Source organism: Mustela nigripes, chromosome 14, assembly GCF_022355385.1.
Source record: "Mustela nigripes isolate SB6536 chromosome 14, MUSNIG.SB6536, whole genome shotgun sequence".
Lineage (NCBI taxonomy): Eukaryota > Metazoa > Chordata > Mammalia > Carnivora > Mustelidae > Mustela > Mustela nigripes.
Genome location: NC_081570.1, coordinates 15,709,742 through 15,723,032, shown reverse-complemented (window position 1 = coordinate 15,723,032; position 13,291 = coordinate 15,709,742). Strand labels below are relative to the sequence as shown.

At 38.9% G+C, this 13,291-nt stretch overlaps 1 protein-coding gene across 3 annotated transcripts in view; it reads right to left on the bottom strand.

Moving 5' to 3' along the window:
* CDC42 (cell division cycle 42) overlaps positions 1–13,291 on the bottom strand; it is a 48,923-nt gene that overhangs the window by 18,804 nt on the left and 16,828 nt on the right. The window lies entirely within an intron of this gene.

Sequence of the window (13,291 nt, the reverse complement as noted above, 5' to 3'; positions counted from 1 at the left end):
TGTGCTCTCTCTAATAACAAAATTAAAAAAAAAAAAAAAAAGAAAGAGAAGAGGCCATTTCAGAATGAATCCCATGTAGTGTGCCACGTGACTGTGTGAAACTCTTTCTTCAGTTGTGTGTACATGTGCACGCATATATTTGTCCTAGACTGTAATACAGAAGTCACTGATTTAAAGGCTGGTCCATTTATCCACTCTTAGAGCTACAGTTACTCAGGCTGTAACCCACAGGCTACAGAGCACCACCACCAACCCCTTGTAACAGAGGAACTGGAAAAAGATCAGGGTGATCCCTGGTCTCAGCAGCTCTTTTGACACCAGGTTGCCTAGTTACTAACTCAATATTCATGGCACGAAGAGGCCAAAACCCACACATTTATAATAAAGAGATCACTCTAAAGCACACTGACTTATGAACAGATAAAATTAAGTTTACCTTACTATAGTTCTCCACTGTAAGAAGCTACTGATTACAAATGCACTGAAGATTTATTATATTTCATCAGTTCATAGATGCTTGCTTTCACATTTAAACATCTCTAAAATCAGGTGCCTGACTCAGTTGGTTAAGCATCTACCTTCTCCTCAGGTCATGATCCCAGGATCCTGGGATGGAGCCCCACACTGGGCTCCCTGCTCTGAGGGGAGTCTGCTTCTCCCTCTCCCTCAGCTCATCCCCCCAACTTGGGCTCCCCCATAAATAAAATCTCTTATAAATAAATAAACATCTCTAAAATCAGAACATGTCTTTACTGAAGGATTCTTAAAATCATTACCAGTCATCCCCCCCTCCACATTCTGACATCTAAGAAATCAGGATAAATGGCATCTTAAAGCTAACGAAAAAAAAAAAAATTTTAAGACTTATTTATCTTAGAGAGAAAAAGCATGCATGCAGGGGAGGGGCAGAAGAAGGGGGAGAATCCTCAAAGCAGGCTCCCCACTGAGCATGATGCCCAACATGGGGCTCAATCCCAGGACCCTGAGATCATGACCTGAGCTAAAACCAAGGCCAGCCACCCACCAAGCCATCAATGAAAACTTTAAAATTTTTCTGGGAGAATAAAAAAGAAACATCATGCCCTGTATTCCTACATTTTAAGATAAAGTCCTAGTTCAATTACAATCCTGAAGGGGTTGCCAAAACCACCACCTTACTAAACATAAAAATGTCAGAACCACCTAACTGGGCTGACTGCCATGCCTACTTTGTCCTACAGTATCCATCACAACTCTTAATCATGATGAGTTACAAATTGTTAACATCTCTGTAGATACAGTAGGAGTAACTTACAGGAAATATACACTCTCCCATTCCTCATCAAAATCATCCTGATTGTATTTCTCTTTATTTAACCTCCTTTTATCTTGTTCTTTCCCTTCTGCTTATAATGCACTGAAGAAGCACTCATACTAATATAATATTAAAGGTTAAAGATCTTAAACCCTAAACTAAATCAAAATTATTTATCAAAATAATTTAGCACACCGAGTACAAATTATAGAGAATTACTCCTAAAGAATGTCTTTTATATAATAATAAAGAAGAGAAAAGAAGAATAGCTGTCTTCTCACGCTCCTCAATCTACTGCTGAAAAAAAGCGTAATGTTCTGGTTAAAAAAAAATAATAATAAGGTCTTCTGTAGAATTTCTTTTCAATTCACAGTGAAGAAAAGAAAGGTAAGCAGAGAATATTCTACAGAATATTTTCCAGGTGCCTACAAATCTATTTCAAGTTCAGTCCTTCTATCTTCTATTTCTCCTGATTATTGTTACCAGGTGATTTTTTTATGTAGAGTTTAATCAACAATACTGGGCAGAAAGTAATCATCGACCACTGTGGCAGAGACTGCTAGCGGTCTGCCAGTTCTTCCTTTCTTCTTTAGTAACAGAATTTTCACTTAAGCATGTGGTCCCCAATAAAGAGAGACTACATTTCCTAAATTCCTTTGCAGCTGGATGTGACCACTGTGATTAAGGGGAGTGGAAATTACAGATGAAACAACCTTCAAGAGTCGCCTTAATAGCAAAGGGAACAGTCTCCCTGCTCCAGCCTGTAGGCTGGAATGCAGACGTGATGATGAGAGCTGACGCAGTCATACTGAACCACAAGACACAAATTACATGTTAAGGATGAGTAACATAATAGGAAGGGCCAGCCCTGGACCGCCTCCAGGACTCTTAAAGAAGAAAGAAAGAAATTTCTCTTCCATTAAGTCCCTAGTATTTTGGATTTCTCTGTTAAAACAGCAGAATTGATATCCTAATTACGATCTTTCACAGACTCTAAGAAGCCAATGATTTTTAAATATATCCTAAATTTAGAAGTGTTAAATGCAGAAGAAAACTGTATTAGCACCACAGAAATTCTAGTAAATTACAGTAAAACTGACCACTTTTGAGGGCTCTTTCAAAAACATCTAAGGTAAATAAAATGCTTCTTCTAAAATTTTAATCATGGTTGAAATCAAATTGTCATCCCTACCTATGAAGCTCCTTATTTTCATTCTGTATACCATACTAACAAGAAAATACAAAATCAACAGGCCACTTATAAGCTTCAAAATTCTAATGGGGGTAAAAGCCACCGTTTCTTGAAATTTTTGTAAGATTCCCTAGGGAATAAGAAAGCCGACACTGAGAACAAGAAGTTCCCATGATCAGAACTATGAATATGACTGCCTCATGTGCTAAAATCACAACTACCACAAGCTGTGATGGACAAGGCTGGAGCTAGTCTAAAACACTCCAGAGAAGTGCTTTCATTCATAACTGTATTTAAAAAGAATAATTTACATCAGATTCACACTGAATTCCCTTTTTTATATATTAAAAATATATTTGGGGGCGCCTGGGTGGCTCAGCGGGTTAAGCCGCTGCCTTCGGCTCAGGTCATGATCTCAGGGTCCTGGGATCGAGGCCCGCATCGGGTTTTCTGCTCAGCAGGGAGCCTGCTTCCCTCTCTCTCTCTCTGCCTGCGTCTCCATCTACTTGTAATTTCTCTCTGTCAAATAAATAAATAAAATCTTTAAAAAAAAAAAATAAAAAAAAAAAAAATATATTTGGAAATTCCACCAAAATTAGCAGTCTTCAGCAGCCCATCACAAACAGCAGTCTTAGAATACCGGTTCTGTCTGTGCAAACTTTAAACTTAGTATCTCTCTCTGACACCAGTGAAGAATAAGAATATGTTAATGAGATCACTCTTGGGGTGTCTGGGTGGCTCAGTTGGTTAAGTGCCCACCTCCTTGGGTTTCTCTGCTCAGGCCACGATCCCATGGATTGTGAGATCCAGCTCTGAGTCGGGATCCGTGCTCCACTGGGAGTCCACTTGAAGATTCTCTCCTTCTGCCCCTTCCACCACTCTCTTTCTTTCTTTCTCTCTCTCTCTCTCTCAAATAAATTAATCTTTAAAAAGAGAGGGGAAATCATTCTGGCCACCAGGAAACTTCCAACTGTGAAGTAAAACATATGGATACAACACAATTTGTACTAGAAGAAATCTACAATCTAAGTTTGGGAACAAAGGTAACACTATTTCAAATGGGCTCATAATCTTTCAGCATTTTTTTTTTTTAAATTAGGTTCTACTCCCAGCATACACAGGTCTTGAACTCATGACCGAGAGATCAAGACTCAACCCTAGATAAAGAGTCAAGACACAAAACCAACTGAGTCACCCAGGTGTCTCTCCTCTCTGTATTCTTAAGCACAAATTCATTAAAACTAAATGACAAACTTTCTGAGGGCAATCTTTAAGGTTTTCCAATGGAAGGTAATAGATTGTGTAACGGAGATGTGTTCTGAATTAGTCTGGCTAGATCACTGAACAAACATTACTATTTTCAGAACTTTCAGAAGTCTGTTATCTTTTCCTGTACCAGAAGAATAAACAGCCCCCCAAGTCACCTGGGTCCTTCTTTGTGTGTCCTGCCTAAAAAGCTGGAAAAGAATATCCAAAGTACATGAACTTCATTTATAAGTAACAGTAATGTTCTTAACTTTGAAGTCAGGAAAACTGGGGTTTTTTTTTGTTTTTGTTTTTGTTAATATTTTATTTATTTATTTGACAGGCAGAGATCACAAGTAGGCAGAGAGGCAGGCAGAGAGAGAGGGGAGGAAGCAGGCTCCCTGCGGAGCAGAGAGCCCGATGCGGGGCTCTATCCCAGGACCCTGGGATCATGACCTGAGCCGAAGGCAGAGGCTTTAACCCACTGAGCCACCCAGGCGCCCCAGGAAAACTGGGCTTTAATCTCTGCTCAGCACTTACTAGTGACCTGGGCAAGGTTCTTAACCTCTTTTTGCCTAAGTGTTTTCATTTGTAAAACAGAACTAATTACATCAACACCCTGCACGGCTGTTATAAAGATTAAATAAAAAGACCTCACAGCTCATAGCACATATCCAATATACAAAAATTCATCTACCAAGTGTGCTAGTTAAATCGATCCTATTTCACATCATATTTTCATCCTGTGGGTCAAAACTTAAACTGGTGGATTACCGAATCAAAACTTTTCACAGTTTGCACATAATAGGTATACCAAAAATGTAAGTTAAAATGAACCGAATATATTTGCTATTTAGCTAATGACGCACACACAAAAATAAATGAAACAAGAAATCCACCCAAATATTTCTTCCCCTGAAGACTTCTGAACTTTTCTTTTGTTATTTCCTGTAACTTATTTCTGTATTTTACAGAGTAGTTCCTAAAAATAAGTTACCTAACAGGTGTTAACAAAATAATTTATTATGAAAATACAGCCAATCACTACTGTTAAATGACTAATTATTTAAATGTTTTTAGTCTATAAATCATCACTACCTACATGTTTGAATTCAGCCTCTAAATCAGTAATTCCAAAATTATCAGACAACCAGAATTACCTGGAATGGGTTTATTAACAATTCAGATTCCTAGATCCTCACCCCAAATCTTAAATCAGAACTCAACACTCCTGGGGCACCAGGGTGGTTCAGTGGGTTAAAGCCTCTGCCTTCAGCTCAGGTCTTAATCCCAGGGTCTTGGGATGGAGCCCCCTGCATTGGGCTCTCTGCTCAGCAGGGAGCCTGCTTCCTCCTCTCTCTGCCTGCCACTCCGCCTACTTGTGATCTCTGTCAAATAAATAAATAAAATCTTTAAAAAAGAAAAAAAAACTCAACACTCCCTACATAATCCTAATGTACAGTGAAGCTTGAGAACTACTACTTCACATGATAGCAAGACAAGGAATACCAGCAACATGAGAACATTTTAGATCATCTAGAAGTGAACTTCTTCTAAAAGTAGAATCAAAATTACCTACATGAATTAGGGGTATCAACAAGGCATTTTACATATTTAGTAAGGAAAAACTCATGTTAGATACTGAGAGCGCATGAATCAAGATACTTCAGAGCTGCTTCAATTACTGGCTTAACCTAATAGTGTTCTCAACTAATAATAATAGGAGCAAATACTTAAATAATTCTTACTATGTGCTATATACTGTTCTAAACATATTACACACTTTTGTACATTTTGCAGGTAAGAAAAGTGTGAAGCTCGGTAAAGTTAAGTCGGCCAAGATTACTCAACCAGTTAATGGCAGAACTGGAATTTAAATCCAAGTGGTATGACTGCCAAGCCCCTGCTCTAAACACTATACTAGTCACTACCTCTCCTGAGAAGTGACAGTGATTAAAACAAACATGATTACTGCAAATGGAGTGGCAAGTATATACCTATGACAGCTGCCAGCACTGGGAAGAGGGAGAGAGAGGAGGAAGCAACAAACAGAAGCTAATAAGTTCATTTCCTATTTATTTCTTCACCCTGTAGACAACTACTAGTTTTTATTGGGAGACGAGAACAGGAATTAGTAAGACAGGGTTTGCTCTTCCCCTTTCTATATTCCCATAAATCTTCCATTTCTTTGTCTTCCTGACCTAAACTCAGCAATTTGTCAGAAACTGGTTTTGGGTCCCCTGCTAAAAGCATTGGTTCAAGAGTGAGACTGGGTCTACCACTCTAGCTATATGACCTTAATCAAGTTACTTGTCTGTGACTGTTTTCCCTTCTCTAAAAATGAAAATAGTTAAGACCTTCTTCATAAACTATGTTGATTAATACATGTAAAGAATTTAGAACAGTGCCAGGCATACAGTAAATGCTTACTAAATGTTAGCTATTACTCCTGAATAATTAAAGGTACTTTTAAGCCAATATAAATTTTTAAAATACCAACAATTCCAACCCACTTAGAAAAGAACACGTAGGGGCGCCTGGGTGGCTCAGTGGGTTAAGCCTCTGCCTTCAGCTCAGGTCGTGATCCCAGGGGACTGGGATCGAGTCCCGCATTGGGCTCTCTGCTCAGCAGGGAGCCTGCTTCTCCTCATCTCTCTCTCTGTCTCTCTGCCTATTTGTGATCTCTCTCTCTGTCAAATAAATAAAATCTTTAAAAAAAAAAAAAAAAAAGAACACGTAAATTTTTTTATTTCCAAAATAATTATAGTACTCATTGTTCTTATTACAAATGTAGTAAATCTAGCTGCAACTACAAAGTGGTCAAGCCACAATTTAATTAAGACAATTCTACCAAAAATTTGACATGTATTAAGAAGTCACCAGACGAGCCACAGATGGGGAAGGAGCAGGCAACCAGGGAAAAGACTGTGGCTTTGCAATACATAAAACGCCAGCTTCAGCAACATGGAAGTAACTAGGACAGACATGTCTGTGTCCTATGTTAGCTTCCTTTTCAAAACATGTCCAATCACTACAGCAGCAAAGAAGCTATGTAGTACCAATTACCATTTTGCTATCTAGAGCATCTAGAAAAGTTATTTTACATCAATAACTAAACACTCTTTAATACTGAAGTTCAGTTATACCAGCACTTAAAACTGGGGCTGGGCAACTTTTAGCATAAAAAGTGATTCTGCCAATCACAAGCAAAATAAATTATGAAATAAGGAGTATCTACCATATTCCTTCCCAGTACCCACCATTCCACCACAAGAGCCACAATAAAACCTCTATCTCTTAGGTTCTTAAATGCTTGAGAAGTCCAATCACCTGTTGAGAATATCAGAACTCAGCCCTTTTAAGTTTTCTAGAGTCCTGGAGCTCTAAATTTGAAGTCATGGAACCCTCTCTGTAGTATCATTATTACTGGCTAGCTGCCCACTAAACTCCACCAGACAATCCAGTCCCTAGGGAAAAGATCTGTATGGGGGAAAAGGAGGCTTCCTAGCTACAGATGCCCCATGCCCAGTGGTTCATTCTAGGCACATACCATAAACAGTGCATGAAAAGATTTGAAGATTAAGTTTTGCTAATAACAAGCATCTTTTGCAAAAGATGTATTTCTCAATTAGATTATAAAACTCGTGTCAAATATTAACAGTAAACAAACTGAATGAAAAGCAAGTTTAAAAAAGTAGAAAAGAAAAATAAACATATAAATAAACAAATAAAGCAAGTAAAATTTTTGGCACTTTCACTGTAGTAAATATAAGTTTTTGGTCTTTCTCCTGAGTTCCTGGTACAGAGCTACTAAAATCCCTGGAATTTCCAAAAGACAGGAGTGTAGTGTCTTTTGTCTTTCATAATGCCCCTTCCATCACAGAAGAGTTTATGCTAAAGTAACTTAGGGTGACAGTACGATGGGGCCCCCAACAGTTTCAGGAAGGGACTGCTCACCAGAAAGATCGAGTGATTAAAGGGCTGGAACTTTACCAACCTCAGCAAGGGGCACTGGGAAGCCCACTGGAGACTGAGCTCCGTGAAAACTCCTGAACAGAGATCTAGAACAAGTTGGTGAACACAAGCATGTGGAGGAGTGTGCCATGCAGAGGAAGGACAAAGTAGCTTTGTGCCCTACCCCCTCCCCACACCTTGTCTATACATCTCTTCCGTTTGACTACTGAGTTTTTCCTTAACAATAAATGAGTAAATGTATTTCGAGTTCTGTGAGTCATTTTAGTGAACTGTCAAACCTGAGGGGGTTCAGGGGAACAGGCTAGGCAAAAGGCCAGACAGAGTGAGCACCCCATTTACAACTGGTGCCTGAAATGGAAGCAGTCTTGTGGGATAAGCTCTTAAAACCATGGAGTCTATACTCACTCTTAGAGTCAGTGTCAGAATTGAAGAGACATAAGTGGTATCAGAAAAAAAAGACAGTTTTCACACCAAGGTGAAATACACCAAAAATAATACTGTTTTCATCCTAAATATATTTCACCCTGAAGTAACCCATTTCATACCAAAGATACAGGAAAGAAGAGGCACTACACAAATCAAGACAATAGTGATCCTGAACTTCACAAGCCTTCCTTACCTATCCAATGGTGTGGCTGCAGGATTAGACAAAACAAATAAAATCAGCATCACCCGTCTCTCCTCAATCAAATCAGTCATGTCAGAGAGTATATTATATAACCTTTTGCTGTAAATTATAGTAGCACATGCAAAGCGTAATATTTTAAACATTTGCCCATGTGACTGTTAAGTAACCCAAAACAAAGTACTCAAACTACAGAGATGTATCCCATGCATTCACATGTATACAGGTCTTCTAACACATCATCTTGTTTGGTTTTCCTATTATACCTCCATTATAATTACCTTCCTCCCCCAAAACAAACAATATACTATAAAAGGAATATTTCTAACTTTGAAATAAATGTTAAGCTTCAAACAAAATTTAAGAGAGGTCAATTATGAGTTCACCCGATATTACATAAAGGAACCAAAATAAATAATAAGAACTTTTTTTTAGAATTGAAATACCCTCTCATGAACTAACTTAATCCCATCATTTTGCAGTTAGTCTGGCCTAAAAGCAAAGGGCTTATCCCAAAGCCAGATTGTTAACACCCAGGTATCCTGATACTCTTTTCCAACTCTTCAGACTTCAAGCAAATAAAGAACAAACCACATAAACATCATTCTTTTCCAACTTTATAATTTGTTTTCAGAGTCCTCAGTAAACAGCAGATAATCTTAGAAATCTTTGGCATGCATTCAAAAAGCCAAAGCAATACAGCTACTGCTCCAAGTGATTTGCCCTAATTACAATACAAAAGAAGCTTAATATGATCAACAGTTTGCCTTAGTTTTCAATAGTAAGCATATCCACTCCAATTTGGAAAATAAAATTAGAATTTTGTAAAATATTTTTCAATTACTAAAAAGCAGACAACCCTGTGTTGGTAAAGATAGTCCCCCACCTCCCCCACTCCCACCTGGGGGGTCCCTTAGGTCCCTTACACGTCTGGCTGGGTATACTAAGAAATGCAAGGTCCTGACCACCCCACCCAGGCCATGCTGTATGGGTTATGTTCGCAGCGAATGATCTTGAAGAATATAGTAATGTCTCCCTCTAGGGCAAAGAGCAGTGTTACTTCCTGCTTGCCATTAAACAGTGGGTTCCCCAAGCTCAACTTGAGCTCCTAAGCTGTGACACAAACCCACTGCATCTCCCCATGGAAGTCTTAGGGGCAAAGAGAAGCAATACAGACACTGATCTGCTGCTGGCTGTGCATTTAGTAATTAAATTCTTTGCCTCTGACCCAGAAGTCTCATGTCTTTAGCCAGCATCCATAGAACAATACCAGGCTAATCTATTAGCTTTAAGGAGAGTAAAATAAAATCCCAAACCTATTTACTTGATTGAACTTTGTGAGACATCATCATTTTGTTGTGAATGTAAGTTTTGTATGTAAATAATAAAGCTTAGTTTCTTATACTAACTACCAGATACATGGTTTTAAATATGTTATTCATTACTTAAATTTTTTCTTTATAGAAAATCCTCTGGAAATAATCTTAAAGTTTTCTTTCTACACCTCTCCTCCACACTCCCAAGCCAGCTAGCACATCTTCTCTAGAAATTGGTTATTTTAGTTTGCTTATGTTTCCATCTTCTAGGTGTCTATTTTAACAGGAAGAAATTAGTGAAGGCCAGAATCCTATCATCAGGAAAGGGGGTGAGCATATAAAAAGGACAGAAATTATGTATTATTGTTTTGCTTTAAGGTAGTAAAGCTAATAAAATTTTTAACTTAAAAAAAACCTTATTTTGTTCTCTCCTATCCTTGAAAAGCTGTGAATAAATTATTTTCCCCCCAAACTCCACTTAATCACTCCTAGCATTAAGTCATTACAGAAATTTAAAGGACAAAGTCTTCATGGTACATGTCCAAAAGCCCTGTTGCTTTTCTCTTGTTGATTTTCGACAAAAGACTGGTAGATATTTTACCAAAAAAAGGTCAAAAAAAAAAATCAAGAGAAGTAGACCCAGTCAGAATATAAGTGATAACAGCACTACTACAGCTTTTCACTGCTATAAGATACTGGGGCTTCTCCTCTAAATGTACTTTTCAGATGCTGCATAAAACAAAAGTACCTTTGGGTTTCTGACAAATACATAGCATCTCGAGTTCTTTGAGCAAACGTCTCTCACAGAATGGCTGCAAAACTCCCAGTTATCTCCAGCTGCCGATTAAATGCATCAGTATAGGGGCACCTGTATGGCTCCACTGGTTAAGCGTCCAACTCTTGATTTTGGCGCAGATCATGATCTCATCAGATCTGAGCGTGGAACCTGCTTGGGATTCTTGCTCTCCCTTTCCCTCTGCTCCACCTCATACCACCCTCCCGCCCTCCCCCTCCACCACCGCTTCCCTATACATGCACACTCCCTCAAAAAAAAAATTTTTTTTTAAAAAGGCATTAATAAATGCAGAGTGTCAGATGGCAAATATTAACCACTCATTAAAGCAATTATTCAAATTCCTCCATTTTCTGCCACTTGTGAAAGAAACTGATACATGTGAAATTACAAACTACATTAAGAGAGAAGGGTTCTATGGGTCCTGGGGTAGACAAAACTGAAGCAGCACTCATAAAGATCTTGAGTCTACATGGGAAAAGATGATGTCTTCAGTGCTAGAAGTTTGCTGTGTCAGCTTCATTTATGAAAATGACTTCATTCTAAAATGTCTGATCCAGTAAGAACTCAAGTCCTTATTTTTATGATAAAGTTGAGTTTGCCTCAAATTGGCAAAAACCAAGGGATACTAGCCAGAGTCATCATTTTATATTATACTTGTGACCCAAAAAAAAAAAAAAGCTTAAAAATTCAAGTAGTAAAGATTTAAATAAGATCATTTTTAAGGGGCGCCTAGGTGGCTCAGTGGGTTAAAGCCTCTGCCTTCAGCTCGGGTCATGATACCAGGGCCCTGGCATCGAGCCCCACATCAGGCTCTCTGCTCAGCAGGGAACCTGCTTCCTCCTCTCTCTCTGCCTACTTGCAATCTCTGTCAAATAAATAAATAAAATCTTAAAAAAAAAAGATAATTTTTAAATTTAACATTTCCAGGGCACCTGGGTGGCTCAGTCGTTAAGCGTCTGCCTCCGGCTCAGCTCATTATCCCAGGGTCCTGGGATCAAGCCCCACATCGGGCTCTGTTCGGCAGGAAGCCTGTTTCTCCCTCTCCTACACCCCCTGCTTGTGTTCCCTCTCTCCCTGTGTCTCTCTCTGTCAAATAAATAAATAAAATATTTTAAAATTAATTAATTAGTTGATTGATTAATTTAACATTTCCAAAAAATTTGGTATAACTGAAGAGTATATAATAATGTATAAGAATATTATTTAATTAGAAGAAAACTTTTTCCTCAAAATATTCAAGACCTGTAAATTAGGGAGGAGAGGAGAGGGACATCCAAAATATATTCTCCAACAAGACAAACAGCGTCAACAGATGAAACTATAGGAGTTACTCCATAGATCATACATTTACAAGACAGTATGTGCTTAACAGTGAGAAAGCCTCTGGGTGTGTTCTCTGTAACAAGAACCACTTCACAGTGTAAACAGGTACTAGTAGTATTGTGTTCAAATTACAATTCCAGGAGGAAAGGCACAACTTGACAAAAAAAATTTTTTTAGATCCTAAGGTCATGTGCAATAATACCAACAAACTTTTTTTTTTTTAAGATTATTTATTTATTTATTTGACAGACAGAGATCACAAGTAGGCAGAGAGGCAGGCAAAGAGAGAGAGAGGAGGAAGCAGGCTCCCGGCTGAACAGAGAGCCCAATGTGGGGCTCGATCCCAGGACCCTGGGATCATGACCTGAGCCGAAGGCAGAGGCTTTTAACCCACTGAGCCACCCAGGCGTCCCACCAACAAACTTTTGATAACAGTCTTGATCTACTTTTCCACATAGAAGGGGACTTATGCACTTAACCATCTAATAAGTACCATCATTATCCTATACCTAGCCTTATCCCTCCTGTGCCTGGAACAAAGTTCAGGTCTCCTTAGAGCAACAACCCTAAGTGGAGTAGCCAGAAAATAAACAAGTAAGTTAACACCTACACCACTCTGTAACATTACTGACACCCTCATATGCAATTTTTCCACTCTGGTCTCTTAATTAAGGGCAGTATCCTTCTATACTCTTGAGAAAAGGCAAGGAGATATTAAACATATTCAAAGTTCCCCTTAGTTTCATGAAAAAGAACAGATAACTATAGGCGCCCGACTGACTCAGTCAGTAGAGTATGAGACTCTTGGTATCAGGATGTGGAGTTTAAGCCCCACATTGGGTGTAGAGATTACTTAAAATCAAAATCTTTAAAAACAACAACAACAGGGCGCCTGGGTGGCTCAGTGGGTTAAGCTGCTGCCTTCGGCTCAGGTCATGATCTCAGGGTCCTGGGATCAAGTCCCGCATCAGGCTCTCTGCTCAGCAGGGGGCCTGCTTCCCTTCCTCTCTCTCTGCCTGCCTCTCTGCCTACTTGTGACCTCTCTCTGTCAAATGAATAAATAAAATGCTTAAAAAAAAAAAAAAAGAACAGATAACTAAAGACACCAGCATTTTTGCTTATCCCAAATCTCAAATCTGAATTTGCCACAGCTCTGAGGTCTAGACAGAGAGAAAGAACAGGGAAAAAACAGGACCAAAATTGTTCCACCAGATTCCAGGCATCTTATTCTGCCCTTCCAATCAACTGCTGACTGCCTGGTACTATTTGAATTATCCAATATGGTGTGTACTTATTTCAAAGTCTAAGCCTTTATTCACATCATCTCTCTAAACCCTGGATGTCAGGCCTTACAACTCCTCCTATTTCTATTCTAGCTTTCCACCCCCAATTCCCACCTTTTCTGAGACACCTTCGCTAACTATTACAGCTATCAAAAACTGCCCTGCCCCAATTCTCTGAACCCCCATAGCAAGACCCTTCTTAGTCCTTAGATCTCATTTCATACCCCTCTCCCCTTCGCTTC